Source organism: Oncorhynchus masou, chromosome 6 (assembly GCF_036934945.1).
Source record: "Oncorhynchus masou masou isolate Uvic2021 chromosome 6, UVic_Omas_1.1, whole genome shotgun sequence".
In the NCBI taxonomy this organism is placed as follows: Eukaryota; Metazoa; Chordata; class Actinopteri; order Salmoniformes; family Salmonidae; genus Oncorhynchus; species Oncorhynchus masou.
This window is the reverse complement of record NC_088217.1, coordinates 77,715,958-77,734,572: the sequence shown is the minus strand read 5'-3', so window position 1 is coordinate 77,734,572 and position 18,615 is coordinate 77,715,958. Positions and strand designations below refer to the sequence as shown.

The window sequence follows — 18,615 nt, the reverse complement described above, 5'->3', positions numbered from 1 at the left end:
GTAGAGAGAGAGGAGACGGGTAGGGAAAGAGGTAGAGAAAATGAGGTAGAGAGAGATAGAGAGAGGTAGAGAGAGAGGTAGAGAAAGAGAGGTAGAGAGAGGTAGAGAGAGAGAGGAGACGGGTAGAGAGAGGTAGAGAGGTAGAGAGGTAGAGAGAGGTAGAGAGAGGTAGAGAGAGGTAGAGAAAGAGGTAGAGAGAGAGAGGTAGAGAGAGGGGTAGAGAGGTAGAGGTAGAGAAAGAGAGAGAGAGAGGAGACGGGTAGAGAGGGGTTGAGAGAGGTAGAGAGAGGTAGAGAGGTAGAGAAAGAGAGGTAGAGAGAGAGGTAGAGAGAGAGAGAGTAGACGGGTAGAGAGAGGTAGAGAAAGAGAGGTAGAGAGAGGTAGAGCAAGAGGTAGAGAAAGAGAGGTAGAGAGAGAGGTAGAGAGAGGGGTAGAGAGGTAGAGGTAGAGAAAGAGAGGTAGAGAGAGGTAGAGAAAGAGAGGTAGAGAGAGGTAGAGCGAGAGGTAGAGAAAGAGAGGTAGAGAGAGAGGAGACGGGTAGGGAAAGAGGTAGAGAAAATGAGGTAGAGAGAGATAGAGAGAGGTAGAGAGAGAGGTAGAGAGAGAGGTAGAGGTAGAGAAAGAGAGGTAGAGAGAGGTAGAGAGAGAGGAGACGGGTAGAGAGAGGTAGAGGGAGGTAGAGAGAGAGGTAGAGAGAGGTAGAGAGAGGTAGAGAAAGAGGTAGATAGAGCGGTAGAGAGAGGTAGAGAGAGGTAGAGAAAAAGAGGTAGAGAGAGCGGTAGAGAGGTAGAGAGAGGTAGAGAAAGAGAGGTAAAGAGAGCGGCGGTAGGTAGAGGGAGGTAGAGAAAGAGAGGTAGAGAGAGGTAGAGAAAGAGAGGTAGAGAGAGGTAGAGAGAGAGGTAGAGAGAGGTAGAGAAAGAGAGGTAGAGAGAGCGGTAGAGAGAGCGGTAGAGAGAGAGGTAGAGAAAAAGAGGTAGATAGAGCGGTAGAGAGAGGTAGAGAGAGGTAGAGAAAAAGAGGTAGAGAGAGAGGAGACGGGTAGGGAAAGAGGTAGAGAAAATGAGGTAGAGAGAGATAGAGAGAGAGGTAGAGGTAGAGAAAGAGAGGTAGAGAGAGGTAGAGAGAGAGAGGAGACGGGTAGAGAGAGGTAGAGAGAGGTAGAGAGAGGTAGAGAGAGGTAGAGAAAGAGGTAGAGAGAGAGGTAGAGTGAGGGGTAGAGAGGTAGAGGTAGAGAAAGAGAGAGAGAGAGAGGAGACGGGTAGAGAGAGGTTGAGAGAGGTAGAGAAAGAGAGGTAGAGAGAGAGGTAGAGAGAGAGAGAGTAGACGGGTAGAGAGAGGTAGAGAGAGGTAGAGAAAGAGAGGTAGAGAGGTAGAGCAAGAGGTAGAGAAAGAGAGGTAGAGAGAGGTAGAGAGAGGGGTAGAGAGGTAGAGGTAGAGAAAGAGAGGTAGAGAGAGGTAGAGCGAGAGGTAGAGAGAGAGGGGTAGAGAGTTAGAGGTAGCGAAAGAGAGGTAGAGAGAGAGGTAGAGAGAGAGGAGACGGGTAGAGAGAGGTTGAGAGAGGTAGAGAGAGGTAGAGAGGTAGAGAGAGGTAGAGAAAGAGAGTTGAGAGAGAGGTAGAGAGAGAGAGTAGACAGGTAGATAGGTAGAGAGAGGTAGAGCGAGAGGTAGAGAAAGAGAGGTAGAGAGAGAGGTAGAGAGAGGGGTAGAGAGGTAGAGGTAGAGAAAGAGAGGTAGAGAGAGAGGTAGAGAGAGAGGAGACGGGTAGAGAGAGGTTGAGAGAGGTAGAGAGAGGTAGAGAGGTAGAGAGAGGTAGAGAAAGAGAGTTGAGAGAGAGGTAGAGAGAGAGAGTAGACGGGTAGAGAGAGGTAGAGAGAGGTAGAGCGAGAGGTAGAGAGAGGTAGAGAGAGAGGTAGAGAGAGGTAGAGAGAGGTAGAGAGAGGTAGAGAGAGGTAGAGCGAGAGGTAGAGAGAGGTAGAGCGAGAGGTAGAGAGAGGTAGAGCGAGAGGTAGAGAGAGGTAGAGAGAGAGGTAGAGAGAGAGGTAGAGAGAGGTAGAGAGAGGTAGAGAGAGAGGTAGAGAGAGAGGTAGAGAGAGGTAGAGAGAGAGGTAGAGAGAGAGGTAGAGAGAGAGGTAGAGAGGTAGAGAGAGAGGTAGAGAGAGGTAGAGAGAGGTAGAGAGAGAGGTAGAGAGAGGTAGAGAGAGGTAGAGAGAGAGAGGAGACGGGTAGAGAGAGTAAAGTAAATAAGGCTTTTATGACTGCTGAATATCAACTACAATCACTTAGATCATGTAATTCAGGTAGAGATACCTAGAAATGTCATTTCAATAACTGAACTGATGTTAGTCAACTAGTTGTTGAAAAAACTCAAAATAACCAAAATGGTTCATCTCTCAGCACTACATTTTTAGCAATACTTACCCTGAGGATCTCTCTGCAGATGTAGGCAGTCCACTCTTCCTTCAGTGAGTTCCCCTTGGTGTTCTTAATCAGATCAGTTATTGAGCCCGCCCCACAGAACTCCATCACCAACTACAGAGACAGATAGAGAGAGACAGAGAAATTTTGAAAAACTCCCATATCTACTGGGTGAAATTCCACAGTGTGCCATCAGAGCAGCAAGATTTGTGACCTGTTGCCACGAGAAAAGGGCAACCAGTGAGGAACAAACACCATTGTAAATACAACCCATATCTATGCTTATTTATTTTATCTTGTGTCCTTTCAAATTTGTACCTTGTAAAAACACTGTATATATATATATATATATAATATGACATTTTCAATGTCTTTGTTGTTTTGAAACTTCTGTATGTGTGATGTCTACTGTTAATTTTTATTGTTTACCTTACTTGCTTTGGCAATGTTAACACATGTTTCCCATGCCAATAAAGCCCCTTGAATTGAATTGAATTGAAAGACCGAGAGAGAGAGAGACAGAGAGAGACCGAGAGAGAGAGAGAGAGACCGAGAGGGGGAGACAAAGAGGCAGAGAGACAGAGAGAGACAGAGCCCCAGGACAGCAGCACAATTAGACCCAACCAAATCATGAGAAAACAAAAAGATAATTACTTGACACATTGGAAAGAATTAACAAAAAAACAGAGCAAACTAGAATGCTACTTCGCCCTAAACAGAGAGTACACAGCGGCAGAATACCTGACCACTGTGACTGACCCAAAATTAAGGAAAGCTTTGACTATGTACAGACTCAGCGAGCATAGCCTTGCTATTGAGAAAGGCCGCCGTAGGCAGACATGGCTCTCAAGAGAAGACAGGCTATGTGCTCACTGCCCACAAAATGAGGTGGAAACTGAGCTGCACTTCCTAACCTCCTGCCCAATGTATGACCATATTAGAGAGACATATTTCCCTCAGATTACACAGATCCACAAAGAATTCGAAAACAAATCCAATTTTGAAAAACTCCCATATCTACTGGGTGAAATTCCACAGTGTGCTATCAGAGCAGCAAGATTTGTGACCTGTTGCCACGAGAAAAGGGCAACCAGTGAAGAACACGCACCATTGTAAATACAACCCATATCTATGCTTATTTATTTTATCTTGTGTCCTTTACCATTTTTACATTTTTAAAACACTGTATATATATATATATATATATATATATATATATATATATATATATATAATATGACATTTGTAATGTCTTTATTGTTTTGAAACTTCTGTATGTGTAATGTTTACTGTTAATTTTTATTGTTTATTTCACTTTATATATTATCTACCTCACCTGCTTTGGCAATGTTAACACATGTTTCCCATGCCAATAAAGCCCTTGAATTGAATTGAATTGAATTGTCAGAGACAGAGAGAGAGACCGAGAGAGAGAGAGAGACAGAGAGAGAGAGAGAGACACAGAGAGAGAGAGAGAGAGAGAGAGAGAGAGAGAGAGAGAGAGAGAGAGAGAGAGAGAGACAGAGAGAGAGAGAGAGACAGAGAGAGAGAGAGAGAGAGAGACAGAGAGAGAGAGAGAGAGAGAGAGAGAGAGAGACAGAAAGACAGACCGACAGAGAGACCGAGAGAGAGAGACAGAGACAGAGAGAGAGAGAGAGAGAGAGAGAGAGAGAGAGACAGAGAGACAGACCGACAGAGAGACCGAGAGAGAGAGACAGAGAGAGAGAGAGACAGAGAGAGAGAGACAGACAGAGAGACCGAGAGAGACAGAGAGAGAGAGACAGAGAAAATGGTTACCACACACACCTGTGCACATACGCATGCAGGCGCACATGGATGCAAACACACACACACACAACACACACACACACACACACACACACACACACACACACACACACACACACACACACACACACACACACACACACATACCCATAGCTGGTCGTCGATGCCAGGAGGGTTCTTCTTGACGAAGGCACCGTAGTAGGTGGCAATGTTCCGATGGTGGCTGTACTTCTTCAACATGTTGATCTCACCTTTAATCTCCTCTTCCTCATCCTGGAACACACACACATTACAACGATGCTCACACACACACACACACACACACATTACAATTCTACACACACACATATGCACCTTAGAATGTGTGTGTGTGTGTGTGTGTGTGTGTGTGTGTGTGTGTGTGTGTGTGTGTGTGTGTGTGTGTGTGTGTGTGTGTGTGTGTGTGTGTGTGTGTGTGTGTGTGTGTGTGTGTGTATAATTATTTATGCGTGTCACTTACCCCGGTGACATCCATGACCTTGATGGCCGCAAGTTGCCCTGTCTTGACATGACGACCCTGAGACAGATAGAAGATAATTAGTTAAGGACCTAATCTTAAAGGAAAGCTCCTTTAAATATTTTGGTATTTGTTTCAGTCGTCCATTGTTGACATAGTCTCAAAACGTTTTCTGTCAGAAATCCTGTTTTCAAGATATGTAAACTTTCAAAATGCAAATGATGCATGAAATGATGCATCAAATGACGCAAAATGCATCACACAGGGATGACTTCTCTATTTTGAAGGTTACATATCTTGAAAACGTGATTGCTGACAAGCAAAACATTTTGTGACTCTGTCAAGAGGACTAAAGGAAACAATAATAAAAGGATGAAATGAAACCAAAGATTGTTTTAGGGTGGAGTTTTCTACTAATGTTGATCATTAACGAGAATAGTAGCAGGAAACAGGCAAGGGAGAAATGTTTACACTTAAATGATCCTAGTTCTAGGAGAGAATAAAGAACAGAATCAGAATATAAGAGACATTAATGAAGAGAAGAGGGGAGGAGGGGAAGGGGGGAGGAGGGAAGGGGGAGGAGGGAAGGAGGGGGAGGAGGGAGGGGAGGATGGGGAGGAGAAGGGGAGGAGGGGAAGGGGAGGAGGGAAGGGGAGGAGGGAAGGGGAGGAGGGAAGGGGGAAGGGGAGGAGGGAGGGGGGAAGGGGAGGATGGAGGGGAGGATGGGGGAGGGGGAGGAGGATGGAAGGGGAGGGGAGGGGGAGGAGGGAAGGGGAGGAGGGAAGGGAAGGGGAGGAGGAAGGAAGGGGAGGATGTGGGGAATTAAGTAACGACTAGCCACAGGCCAATGAGCTACCACTCCGACTCATACAGGCTACAGTAGAGTCCATACGTTTCACCACACACACACTTACTCACACACTTACTCACACACACGTTCTTGGAGACATAATTTTCTTTTAGGATCAGTCCCAATTCCACAACTACAAAAGTCTCTTTGTTTGACAAAAACAATAGAATTACTCCCAGGATAAAGCAGTCTATGGACCTCAAAGTCCACACACACACACACACACACACACACACACACACACACACACACACACACACACACACACACACACACACACACACACACACACACACACACACACACACACACACACACACACACACACACACACACACGTTGGTGGGGTGTGTGTGTGTCAGCTCTCATAACAAGGAAAGCCCTTCTCTTCCCTAAGACTCATTCAGAATGTAAACCTTTGTTGCTTTTTTCATTCGTTCATTCGTTATTCTCGCCTTCCTGACCTAGATCTGCTGTCTGAAGCCTCATAGCCCCAACCAGCTGACAAGTGTGTGCGCAATTGCTTGTGTGTGTGGGTTTGTGTGTGTGTGTGTGTGTGTGTGTCCACTGCCAACTCCATTACACAGATCCCCTCAGACACATTTACTATGCAGGACACTTCCTGACCGTAGCCTAGCAACAAGCCTGGCTGTCCAACGTACAGTGGCCAACACACACACACACACACACACACACACACACACACACACACACACACACACACACACACACACACACACACACACACACACACCAGGAGAGGAGATGAAGTGAGCATTGTCCTGCTAGGGGTGAGGGGGTAAGTGGGTGATGGGATGGACAGAATGACTGAAGGTTGGAGGCTATTTGCCACACACACACACACACACACACACACACACACACACACACACACACACACACACACACACACACACACACACACACACAAATTCCCCATTTGAAGGTTGGAGGCTATTTTTCCCCATTTCCATGACCACAGTAACCTTCCCCAGAGGAGGGAAAGATAAAAAGAAACCACTTTCTCCCTCACTCCGTCCCGCACTGACTACCCTGTCTAAGAAGTGCATACTGTTTGCATATTGTGCCACACACACACACACACACACACACACACACACACACACACACACACACACACACACACACACACACACAAATACACACCACTCTCCTTTCTACATCCCGATGTAAAATCGCAGGTTGACACATCTGACACATTCCAAATGTGAACATCCCCCCTCCACAGCTACACACACCAAGCCCCCCATCCTCCTCATAGAACCCAGCCCCCACATCCCCCTCCACAGCTACACACCCATTCTCCTCAAGCCCCCATCCTCCTCATAGAACCCCACATCCCCCTCCACAGCTACCAACCCCCATCCTCCTCATAGAACCCACACATCCCCCCCCCCATCCTCCTCCATAGAACCCACACATCCCCCTCCACAGCTCATAGAACACACACCACAGCCCAAGCCCACCATCCATCCCCCCCCCTCCACAGCTCATAGAACCCAAGCCCCCCACATTCCCCCTCCACAGCTACACACACCAAGCCCCCCATCCTCCTTATAGAACCCACACATCCCCCCTCCACAGCTCTCCTCATAGACCCCCTCCCCTCCACAGCTACACACAGCCCCCCCCTCCCATAGCTCCACAGCTACACACCAAGCCCCCATCCTCCTCATAGAACCCCTCCTCACAGAGCACCCATTCTCCTCATAGAACCCACACATCCCCCCCTCCACAGCTACACAGACCAAGCCCCCCATCCTCCTTATAGAACCACACATCCCCCCTCCACAACACCACCAAGCCCCCATCCTCCCATAGAACCCACACCCTCCCCTCCACAGCTACACAGACCAAGCCCCCCCCTCCACACCCTCCCCTCCACAGCTACACACACCAAGCCCCCATCCTCCTCATAGAACCCACACACCCCCCCTCCACAGCTACACAGACCAAGCACCCATTCTCCTCATAGAACCCACACACCCTCCCCTCCACAGCTACACACACCAAGCCCCCCATCCTCCTTATAGAACCCACACATCCCCCCCTCCACAGCTACACAGACCAAGCACCCATTCTCCTCATAGAACCCACACACCCTCCCCTCCACAGCTACACACACCAAGCCCCCCATCCTCCTTATAAACCCCCCCCCCCCTCCACAGCTCATCCACAGACCCATTCTCCTCATAGAACCCACACACCCTCCCCTCCACAGCTACACAGACCAAGCACCCATTCTCCTCATAGAACCCACACACCCTCCCCTCCACAGCTACACAGACCAAGCACCCATTCTCCTCATAGAACCCACACATCCTCCCCTCTCAATCCTATATGATTCCCCAGGCATCAAAGAGCCACTCTCTTTCCATATTAGGACATCTCCTTTGTGCATGACACAAGTAATTTTTCCAATGATTGATTACAGACAGTTTATTTCCCTTATAATTCACTGCATCACAATTCCATTGGGTCAGAAGTTTACTAACACTAAGTTGACTGTGCCTTTAAACGGCTTGGAAACTTACAGAAAATTATGTCATGTCTTTAGAAGCTTCTTTAGAGGCTAATTGACATCAGTTGAGTCAATAGGAGGTGTACCTGTGGATGTATTGCAAGGCCTACCTTCAAACTCAGTGCCTCTTTGCTTGACATCATGAGAAAATCAAAAGAAATCAGCCAAGACCTCAGGAAATAAATTGTTCACCTCCACAAGTGTGGTTCATCCTTGGGAGCAATTTCCAAACGCCTGAAGGTACCACATTCATCTGTACAAACAATAGTATGCAAGTATGGGACCACGCAGCCGTCATACCACTCAGGAAGGAGACGTGTTCTGTCTCCTAGAGATGAACGTACTTTGGTGCGAAAAGTGCAAATCAATCCCAAAACAACAGCAAAGGACCTTGTGAAGATGCTGGAGGAAACAGGTACAAAAGTATCTATATCCACAGTAAAACGAGTCCTACATCGACATAACCTGAATGGCCGCTCAGCAAGGAAGAAGCCACTGCTTCAAAACCGCCATAAAAAAGCAAGAATACGGTTTGCAGCTGCACATGGGGACAAAGATTGTACTTCTTGGAGAAATGTCCTCTGGTCTGATGAAACAAAAATAAAACTGTTTGGCCATGATGACCATCGTTATGTTTGAAGGAAAAAGGGGGAGGCTTGCAATCCAAAGAACACCATCTCAACCGTGAAGCATGGGGTGGCAGCATCATGTTGTGGGGTGCTTTGCTGCAGGAGGGACTGGTGCACTTCACAAAATTGATGGCTTCATTAGGATGGAAAATTATGTGGATATATTGAAGCAGCATCTCAAGACATCAGTCAGGAAGTTAAAGCTTGGTCGCAAATGGGTCTTCCAAATGGACAATGACCCTAAGCATACTTCCAAAGTTGTGGCAAAATAGCTTAAGGACAACAAAGTCAAGGTATTGGAGTGGCCATCACAAAGCCTTGACCTCAATCCTGTAGAGCAGAACTGAAAAAAGCGTGTGCGAGCAAGGAGGCCTACAAACCTGACTGAGTTACACCAGCTATGTCAGGAGGAATGGGCCAAAATTCACCCAATTTATTGTGGGAAGCTTGTGGAAGGCTACCCAAAATGTTTGACCAAAGTTAAACAATTTAAAGGCAACACTACCAAATACAAATTGAGTGTATGTAAACTTCTGACCCACTGGGAATGTGATGAAAGAAATAAAAGCTGAAATAAATCATTATCTTTGCTATTACCCTGACATTTCACATTCTTAAAATAAAGTGGTGATCCTAACTGACCTAAAACAGGGATGTTTTACTAGCATTAAATGTCAAGAATTGTGAAAAAAACTGAGTTTAAATGTATTTGGCTAAAGTGTATGTAAACTTATGACTTCAACTGTACCTCTGGGCCTGAAGCCTGGGATTATCCTAGCAGCCCAACCCAGCCATGGTGAGCCCTGAGCGGACAGAGCAGCATAATCCAGGCCCGTGCTCTGGAGCTACACAGGGGGTGTATAGTACTGTATATACTCTAAAGATGAGACATGCACACGTAAACACACACACACCGCAGTGTGAGCTGGAGAGCCAGGTTCAGCAAATCAGTGTTTCACTCTAGCAGTTCCGGAGGTCAAATTAATAACAACCGAGGAGATTTACACACACAGAGACAGAGACAGAGACAGAGAGAGAGAGAGAGAGAGAGAGAGAGAGAGAGAGAGAAGGATACACAGAGGAGAGGAGAGGGGAGAAGGCTACAGAGAGGAGAGGAGAGAAGGCTACAGAGAGGAGAGGAGAGAAGGCTACAGACAGGAGAGGAGAGAAGGCTACAGAGAGGAGAGGAGAGGAGAGAATGATACAGAGAGGAGAAGAGAGAAGGATACAGAGAGGAGAGGAGAGGAGAGAAGGATGCAGAGAGGAGAGGAGAGGAGAGGAGAGGAGGAGAGGAGAGGAGAAGAGCTGAGAGGAGAGAATGTTACAGAGATGAGAGGAGAGAAGGCTACAGAGAGGAGAGAAGGCTACAGAGAGGAGAAGGATACAGAGAGGAGAGGAGAGAAGGATACAGAGAGGAGAGAAGAGAAGGATACAGAGAGGAGAGAAGAGAAGGATACAGAGAGGAGAGAAGGATACAGAGGAGAGAAGAGAAGGATATGGAGAGGAGAGAAGAGAAGGATACAGAGAGGAGAGAAGAGAAGGATACAGAGAGGAGAGGAGAGAAGGCTACAGAGAGGGGAGGAGATAAGGCTACAGAGAGGAGAGAAGAGAAGGATACAGAGAGGAGAGGAGAGAAGGATACAGAGAGGAGAGGAGAGAAGGCTACAGAGAGGAGAGGAGAGAAGGCTACAGAGAGGAGAGGAGAGAAGGCTACAGAGAGGAGAGGAGAGAATGATACAGAGAGGAGAGGAGAGAAGGATACAGAGAGGAGAGGAGAGAAGGCTACAGAGAGGAGAGAGGATACAGAGAGGAGAGGAGAGAAGGCTACAGAGAGGAGAGGAGAAGGATACAGAGAGGAGAGGAGAGAAGGCTACAGAGAGGAGAGGAGAGAAGGCTACAGAGAGGAGAGGAGAGAATGATACAGAGAGGAGAGGAGAGAAGGATACAGAGAGGAGAGGAGAGAAGGATACAGAGAGGAGAGGAGAGAAGGATACAGAGGTGAGGAGAGAAGGATACGGAGAGGAGAGAAGAGAAGGATACAGAGAGGAGAGGAGAGAAGGCTACAGAGAGGGGAGGAGATAAGGCTACAGAGAGGAGAGAAGAGGATACAGAGCTGAGAGGAGAGAAGGATACAGAGAGGAGAGAAGAGAATGATACAGAGAGGAGAGGAGAGAAGGCTACAGAAAGGAGAGGATAGAAGGATACAGAGAGGAGAGGAGAGAAGGATACAGAGAGGAGAGAAGAGAAGGATACAGAGAGGAGAGAAGGATACAGAGCGGAGAGGAGAGAAGGAGACAGAGAGGAGAGAAGGATAAAGAGAGGAGAGAAGAGAAGGATACAGAGAGGAGAAGAGAGGAGAGAAGGATACAGAGAGGAGAAGAGAGAAGGATACAGAGAGGAGAGGAGATAATGATACAGAGAGGAGAAGAGAGAAGGCTAAGGAGAGGAGAGGAGAGGAGAGGACAGGAGAGGAGAGGAGAGGAGAGGAGAGGAGAGAAGTCTAAGGAGAGGAGGCTAAAGAGAGGAGAGGAGAGAAGGCTACCGAGAGGAGAGAAGGCTACAGAGAGAAGAGGAGAGAAGGCTAAGGAGAGGAGAGGAGAGAAGGCTACCGAGAGGAGAGAAGGCTACAGAGAGAAGAGGAGAGAAGGCTAAGGAGAGGAGAGGAGAGAAGGCTACCAAGAGGAGAGAAGGCTGATGAGAGGAGAGGAGGAAAAGGAGAGAGGAGAGGAGAGAAGGCTAAGGAGAGGAGGCTAAGGAAAGGAGATGTGAGCGGAGACTAAAGAGAGGAGGCTAATGAGAGGAGGCTAAGGAAAGGAGAAGGGAGCGGAGGTTAGGGAGAGGAGGCTAAGGAAAGGAGAGGGGAGCAGAGGTTAAGGAGAGGAGGCTAATGAGAGGAGGCTAAGGAAAGGGAGGAAGGGAGGCTAAGGAGAGAGGTTAAGGAGAGGAGGGAGAGGAGGCTAAGGAAAGGAGAGGAGCAGGAGCTAAGGAGAGGAGGCTAAGGAGAGGAGGCTAAGGAGAGGAGGCTAAGGAAAGGAGAGGGGAGCGGAGGTTAAGGAGAGGAGGCTAAGGAAAGGAGAGGTGAGCGGAGGTTAGGGAGAGGATGCTAAGGAGAGGAGGCTAAGGAAAGGAGAGGGGAGCGGAGGCTAAGGAGAGGAGGGAGAGACTAAGGAGAGGAGGCTAAGGAAAGGAGGCTAAGGAGGGAGGAGAGAGGAGCAGGAGGTTAAGGAGAGAGGAGGCTAAGGAGAGGAGGCTAAGGAAGGAGAGAGGAGCAGAGGCTAAGGAGAGGAGGAGAGGGAGAGGCTAAGGAGAGGAGGCTAAGGAGGCTAAGGGAGGAGGCTAAGGAGAGGAGGCTAAGGAAGGGAGAGGAGGCTAAGGAGAGGAGGCTAAGGAAAGAGAGAGAGGCTAAGGAGAGGAGGCTAAGGGAGGAGGCTAAGGAAGGAGAGAGGAGGCTAATGAAAGGAGAGGGGAGGCTAAGGAGAGGAGGGAGGAGGCTAAGGAGAGGAGGCTAAGGAGAGGAGAAGGAGCGGAGGCTAAGGAGAGGAGGCTAAGGAGAGGAGGCTAAGGGAGGAGGCTAAGGAGAGGGGAGCGGAGGCTAAGGAGAGGAGGCTAAGAGAGGAGGAGGCTAAGGGCAGAGGAGGCTAAGGAAAGGAGAGGGAGCGGAGGCTAAGGAGAGGAGGCTAAGGAGAGGAGAGAGGAGCAGAGGCTAATGAGAGGAGGCTAAGGAAAGGAGAGAGGGAGCGGAGGAGGGAGGAGGCTAAGGAAGGAAAGAAGCAGAGGGAGAGGAGGCTAAGGAAAGGAGAGGGGAGCGGAGGAGGCTAAGGAGAGGAGGCTAAGGAGAGGAAAGAAGAGGGGAGAGGAGGCTAAGGAAAGGAGAGGAGGCTAAGGAGAGGAGGCTAAGGAGGAGGAGAGAGGAGCAGGAGGCTAAGGAGAGGAGGCTAAGGAGAGGGAGAGGAGCAGAGGCTAATGAGAGGAGGCTAAGGAAAGGAGAGGGGAGGCTGAGAGAGAGGAGGCTAAGGAGAGGAGGCTAAGGAGAGGAGGCTAAGGAAAGGCTAAGAGAGGGGAGCGGAGGAGGCTAATGAGAGGAGGCTAAGGAGAGGAGAGAGGAGCAGAGGCTAATGAGAGGAGGCTAAGGAGGAAGGAGGGGAGGGAGAGGAGGCTAAGAGGAGGCTAAGGAGCGGAGGCTAAGGGAGGAATGAGAGGAGAGGAGGAGGCTAATGAGAGGAGGCTAATGAGAGGAGACTAAGGAAAGGAGAGGGGAGCGGAGGCTAATGAGAGGAGGCTAATGAGAGGAGGCTAAGGAGAGGAGAGAGGAGCAGAGGCTAAGGAGAGGAGGCTAAGGAGGAGAGAGGAGCAGAGGCTAATGAGAGGAGGCTAAGGAAAGGAGAGGGAGCGGAGGCTAAGGAGAGGAGGCTAATGAGAGGAGGCTAAGGAAAGGAGAGGGAGGCTAAGGAGAGGAGGCTAATGAGAGGAGGCTAAGGAAAGGAGAGGGGAGCGGAGGCTAAGGAGAGGAGGCTAAGGAGAGGAGGCTAAGGAGAGGAGAGAGGAGCGGAGGCTAATGAGAGGAGGCTAAGGAGAGGAGAGAGGAGCAGAGGCTAATGAGAGGAGGCTAAGGAGAGGGAGAGGAGCAGGAGGCTAATGAGAGGAGGAGAGGAGGCTAAGGGAGAGGAGGCTAAGGAGAGAGGAGCTAAGGAGAGAGGCTAATGAGAGGAGGCTAAGGAAAGGAGAGGGGAGCGGAGGCTAAGGAGAGGAGGCTAAGGAAAGAAGAGGAGGAGCGGAGGCTAAGGAGAGAGGCTAAGGAGAGGAGAGAGGAGCAGAGGCTAATGAGAGGAGGCTAAGGGAGGAGAGGGGAGGAGGAGGCTAAGGAGGAGGAGAGGAGGCTAATGAGAGGAGGCTAAGGAGAGGAGAGAGGAGCAGAGGCTAAGAGGAGGCTAAGGAAAAAGAGGAGCTAATGAGAGAGGCTAATGAGAGGAGGCTAAGGAAAGGAGAGGAGGAGCGGAGGCTAATGAGAGGAGGCTAAGGAGAAGAGAGGAGGCTAATGAGAGGAGGCTAAGGAGAGAGAGAGCGGAGGCTAAGGAGAGGAGGCTAAGGAAAGGAGAGAGGGAGGCTAATGAGAGGAGGCTAAGGGAGAGGAGGAGGCTAAGGAGAGGAGGCTAAGGAGAGGAGAGAGGAGCAGAGGCTAATGAGAGGAGGCTAAGGAGAGGAGAGGGAGCGGAGGCTAAGGAGAGGAGGCTAAGGAAAGAGAGAGCAAATGAGAGGAGCGGAGGCTAAGGAGAGGAGGCTAAGGAGAGGAGGAGGAGGAGGCTGAGAGGAGGCTAAGGAAAGGAGGGGAGGCGGAGGGAGAGGAGGCTAAGGAGAGGAGGAGGAGGAGAGAGGAGCAGAGGCTAATGAGAGGAGGCTAAGGAGAGGAGAGAGGCAGAGGAATGAGAGGAGGCTAAGGATGAGAGGAGGCTAAGGAGAGGAGGAGGGAGGAGGAGAGGAGGCTAAGGAGAGGAGGCTAAGGAGAGGAGAGAGGAGCAGAGGCTAATGAGAGGAGGCTAAGGAAAGGAGAGTGGAGCGGAGGCTAAGGAGAGGAGGCTAAGGAGAGGAGAGAGGAGCAGAGGCTAATGAGAGGAGGCTAAGGAAAGAAGAGGGGAGCGGAGGCTAATGAGAGGAGGCTAAGGAGAGGGAGAGGAGGAGCAGAGGCAAATGAGAGGAGGCTAAGGAAAGGAGAGGGAATGAGAGGAGGCTAAGGAGAGGAGGCAGAGGAAGGAGGCTAAGGAAAGGAGAGGAGCAGAGGCTAAGGAGATGAGAGGAGGCTAAGGAGAGGAGAGAGGAGCAGAGGCTAATGAGAGGAGGCTAAGGAGAGGAGAGAGGAGCAGAGGCAAATGAGAGGAGGCTAAGGAGAGGAGAGAGGAGCAGAGGCTAATGAGAGGAGGGTAAGGAAAGGAGAGGGGAGCGGAGGCTAAGGAGAGGAGGCTAAGGAGAGGAGAGAGGAGCAGAGGCTAATGAGAGGAGGCTAAGGAAAGAAGAGGGAGCAGAGGCTAAGGGGAGCGGAGAGGAGGCTGAGAGGAGGCTGAGGAGGCTAAGGAAAGGAGAGGGGAGCGGAGGCTAAGGAGAGGAGGCTAAGGAGAGGAGAGAGGAGCAGAGGCTAATGAGAGGAGGCTAAGGAGAGGAGAGAGGAGCAGAGGCAAATGAGAGGAGGCTAAGGAAAGGAGGGGAGTGGAGGAGGCTAAGGGAGAGAGAGGAGCAGAGGCAAAGGAGGCTAAGGAAAGGGAGAGGAGCGGAGGCTAAGGAGAGGAGGCTAAGGAGAGGGAGAGAGGAGCAGAGGCAAATGAGAGGAGGCTAAGGAGAGAGGAGAGAGAGCAGAGGCAAATGAGAGGAGGCTAAGGAGGAGAGAGGAGCAGAGGCTAATGAGAGGAGGCTAAGGAGAGGAGAGAGGAGCAGAGGCTAATGAGAGGAGGCTAAGGAAAGGAGAGGGGAGCGGAGGCTAAGGAGAGGAGGCTAAGGAGAGGAGAGAGGAGCAGAGGCAAAGGAGAGGAGGCTAAGGAAAGGAGAGGGGAGCGGAGGCTAAGGAGAGGAGGCTAATGCGAGGAGGCTAATGAGAAGAGGCTAATGAGAGACATCCCTAATCCTGTCTCTCTCCCTCACACTGAAGTCATTATTGATACCAGGCTAATTGACCCAGGAAGGTCTGGGTGGGTGAGGGGTGCATTGTGGGTAAGTGGAGCGTGTAGCCTCGGGGGAGGAGTGGCCTAATGAACACACTGCCAGTTGTGTGTGTGTGCAAGATTGTGGGTTTGTGTGTCGTTAGCAACATGACTCATGGTAGGTGAAGAGATAACTATCTTTAAAGTTTTTCCACAGAAAAGGAAGGGGGAGGGAGAGAGAGCGGGAGGGGGGGTGGGAGAGAGAGGGGAAAGAGAGCCGTAGAGGACAGGTGAGATTAGGTAAAGGAGTGGCGTTCTTCCCACGGCTAATAATCCCATTCTCATCTACATTTGATCAAGACCCGCCCCTTTTCCCTGATAACACAAATTCCACTCCAGATCTGTTTTAAATTGACCAATAACCGTCAGCGATGCACAAACCACAAGCACGTCATGTACACACTGTAGTACACACTGTACCAGACACACATCACTCTACGCTTGCGTGCGTGTGTGAATCATACTCTAAAGTGTTGTGTGTCTTCTATTTTTAAATAATGGTATTGACACAAACTGATGTGGTCAATCAACACATCAATCCATCAGTAGTGTTCTCTGTGCCCGACCGGGTCTCTCCTTAGGCAGTCAGAGTTTACAGTAGTGTTCTCTGTGCCCGACCGGGTCTCTCCTTAGGCAGTCAGAGTTTACAGTAGTGTTCTCTGTGCCCGACCGGGTCTCTCCTTAGGCAGTCAGAGTTTACAGTAGTGTTCTCTGTGCCCGACCGGGTCTCTCCTTAGGCAGTCAGAGTTTACAGTAGTGTTGAGGAGAGATGAGGAGAGAGAGAGGGGGAACAATGAAAAGAGAGAGGGGGGAACGTTGAAAAGAGAGAGGGGGAACGTTGAAAAGAGAGGGAAAACGATGAAAAGAGAGAGAGGGGGAACGTTGAAAAGAGAGAGAGGGAGAACGATGAAGAGAGAGAGGGGGGGACGATGAAAAGAGAGAGGGGGAACGTTGAAAAGAGAGAAAGAGGGAACGATGAAAAGAGAGAGGGGGAACGATGAAAAGAGAGAGAGGGGGAACGTTAAAAAGAGAGAGGGAAAACGATGAAAAGAGAGAGGGAAAACGATGAAAAGAGTGAGAGGGGGAATGATGAAAAGAGAGAGGGGGGAATGATGAAAAGAGAGAGAGGGGAATGATGAAAAGAGAGAGGGAACGATGAAAGAGAGAGAGGGGGAACGATGAAAAGAGAGAGAACGATGGAGAGAAATTATTCAGTATGTTCTCTATTTCTGGATCTTTTATCAGCTCTAAGGGTAGACACACACACACACACACACACACACACACACACACACACACACACACACACACACACACACACACACACACACACACACACACACACACACACACACACACACACACACACACACACACACACACACACACACACACACAGGCCATTAAGGCTTTTCATATGGAACAGAGAAATGTAGGGACAGATTTACACACACACACAAAATACATGATGGAAAAATGTCATTATATATTGATAAGAACTGCATGCAGAGTGGAGAACAGAGAGAGAGAGAGAGAGAGAGAGAGAGAGAGAGAGAGATAGATGGATGGATGGATTCCCAAAATCACCTTAGTTTGCAAGGGAGAGAGAGAGAATAACAGAGAGAGAGGTGGAAAGAGGGAGCGTTGATGGATCTTGGATGCCAAGGGAGAAGAAGAAACAAGAGACTACAGTACATTACAGTTAATAGGTTCAGTTATAAAGAGATGAATTACACTACATTACAGTTAATAGGTTCAGTTAGAAAGAGATGAATTACACTACATTACAGTTAATAGGTTCAGTTAGAAAGAGATGAATTACACTACATTACAGTTAATAGGTTCAGTTAGAAAGAGATGAATTACACTACATTACAGTCAACAGATTCAGTTAGAAAGAGATGAATTACACTACATTACAGTTAATCGGTTCAGTTAGAAAGAGATGAACACTACTGTACATTACAGTTAATAGGTTCAGTTATAAAGAGATGAATTACACTACATTACAGTTAATAGGTTCAGTTATAAAGAGATGAATTACACTACATTACAGTTAATAGGTTCATTTAGAAAGAGATGAATTACACTACATTACAGTTAATAGGTTCAGTTAGAAAGAGATGAACACTACAGTACATTACAGTTAATAGGTTCAGTTAGAAAGAGATGAATTACACTACATTACAGTTAATAGGTTCAGTTAGAAAGAGATGAACTACACTACATTACAGTTAATAGGTTCAGTTAGAAAGAGATGAACACTACAGTACATTACAGTTAATAGGTTCAGTTAGAAAGAGATGAATTACAATACATTACAGTTAATAGGTTCAGTTAGAAAGAGATGAATTACACTACATTACAGTTAATAGGTTCAGTTAGAAAGAGATGAATTACACTACATTACAGTTAATAGGTTCAGTTAGAAAGAGATGAATTACACTACATTACAGTTAATAGGTTCAGTTAGAAAGAGATGAATTACACTACATTACAGATAATAGGTTCAGTTAGAAAGAGATGAATTACACTACATTACAGTTAATAGGTTCAGTTAGAAAGAGATGAATTACACTACATTACAGTTAATAGGTTCAGTTAGAAAGAGATGAACTACACTACATTACAGTTAATAGGTTCAGTTAGAAAGAGATGAATTACACTACATTACAGTTAATAGGTTCAGTTAGAAAGAGATGAATTACACTACATTACAGTTAATAGGTTCAGTTAGAAAGAGATGAATTACACTACATTACAGTTAATCGGTTCAGTTAGAAAGAGATGAACACTACACTACATTACAGTTAATAGGTTCAGTTAGAAAGAGATGAATTACACTACATTACAGTTAATAGGTTCAGTTAGAAAGAGATGAATTACACTACATTACAGTTAATCGGTTCAGTTAGAAAGAGATGAACACTACACTACATTACAGTTAATAGGTTCAGTTAGAAAGAGATGAATTACACTACATTACAGTTAATCGGTTCAGTTAGAAAGAGATGAACTACACTACATTACAGTTAACAGGTTCAGTTAGAAAGAGATGAATTACACTACATTACAGTTAATCGGTTCAGTTAGAAAGAGATGAACTACACTACATTACAGTTAACAGGTTCAGTTAGAAAGAGATGAACACTACACTACATTACAGTTAATAGGTTCAGTTAGAAAGAGATGAATTACACTACATTACA

The 18,615-nt window shown here is 47.9% G+C and overlaps 1 pseudogene; it reads right to left on the bottom strand.

Annotated features, from left to right (window-relative positions):
- LOC135542706 (TRAF2 and NCK-interacting protein kinase-like) overlaps positions 1–18,615 on the bottom strand; it is a 58,535-nt pseudogene that overhangs the window by 20,396 nt on the left and 19,524 nt on the right.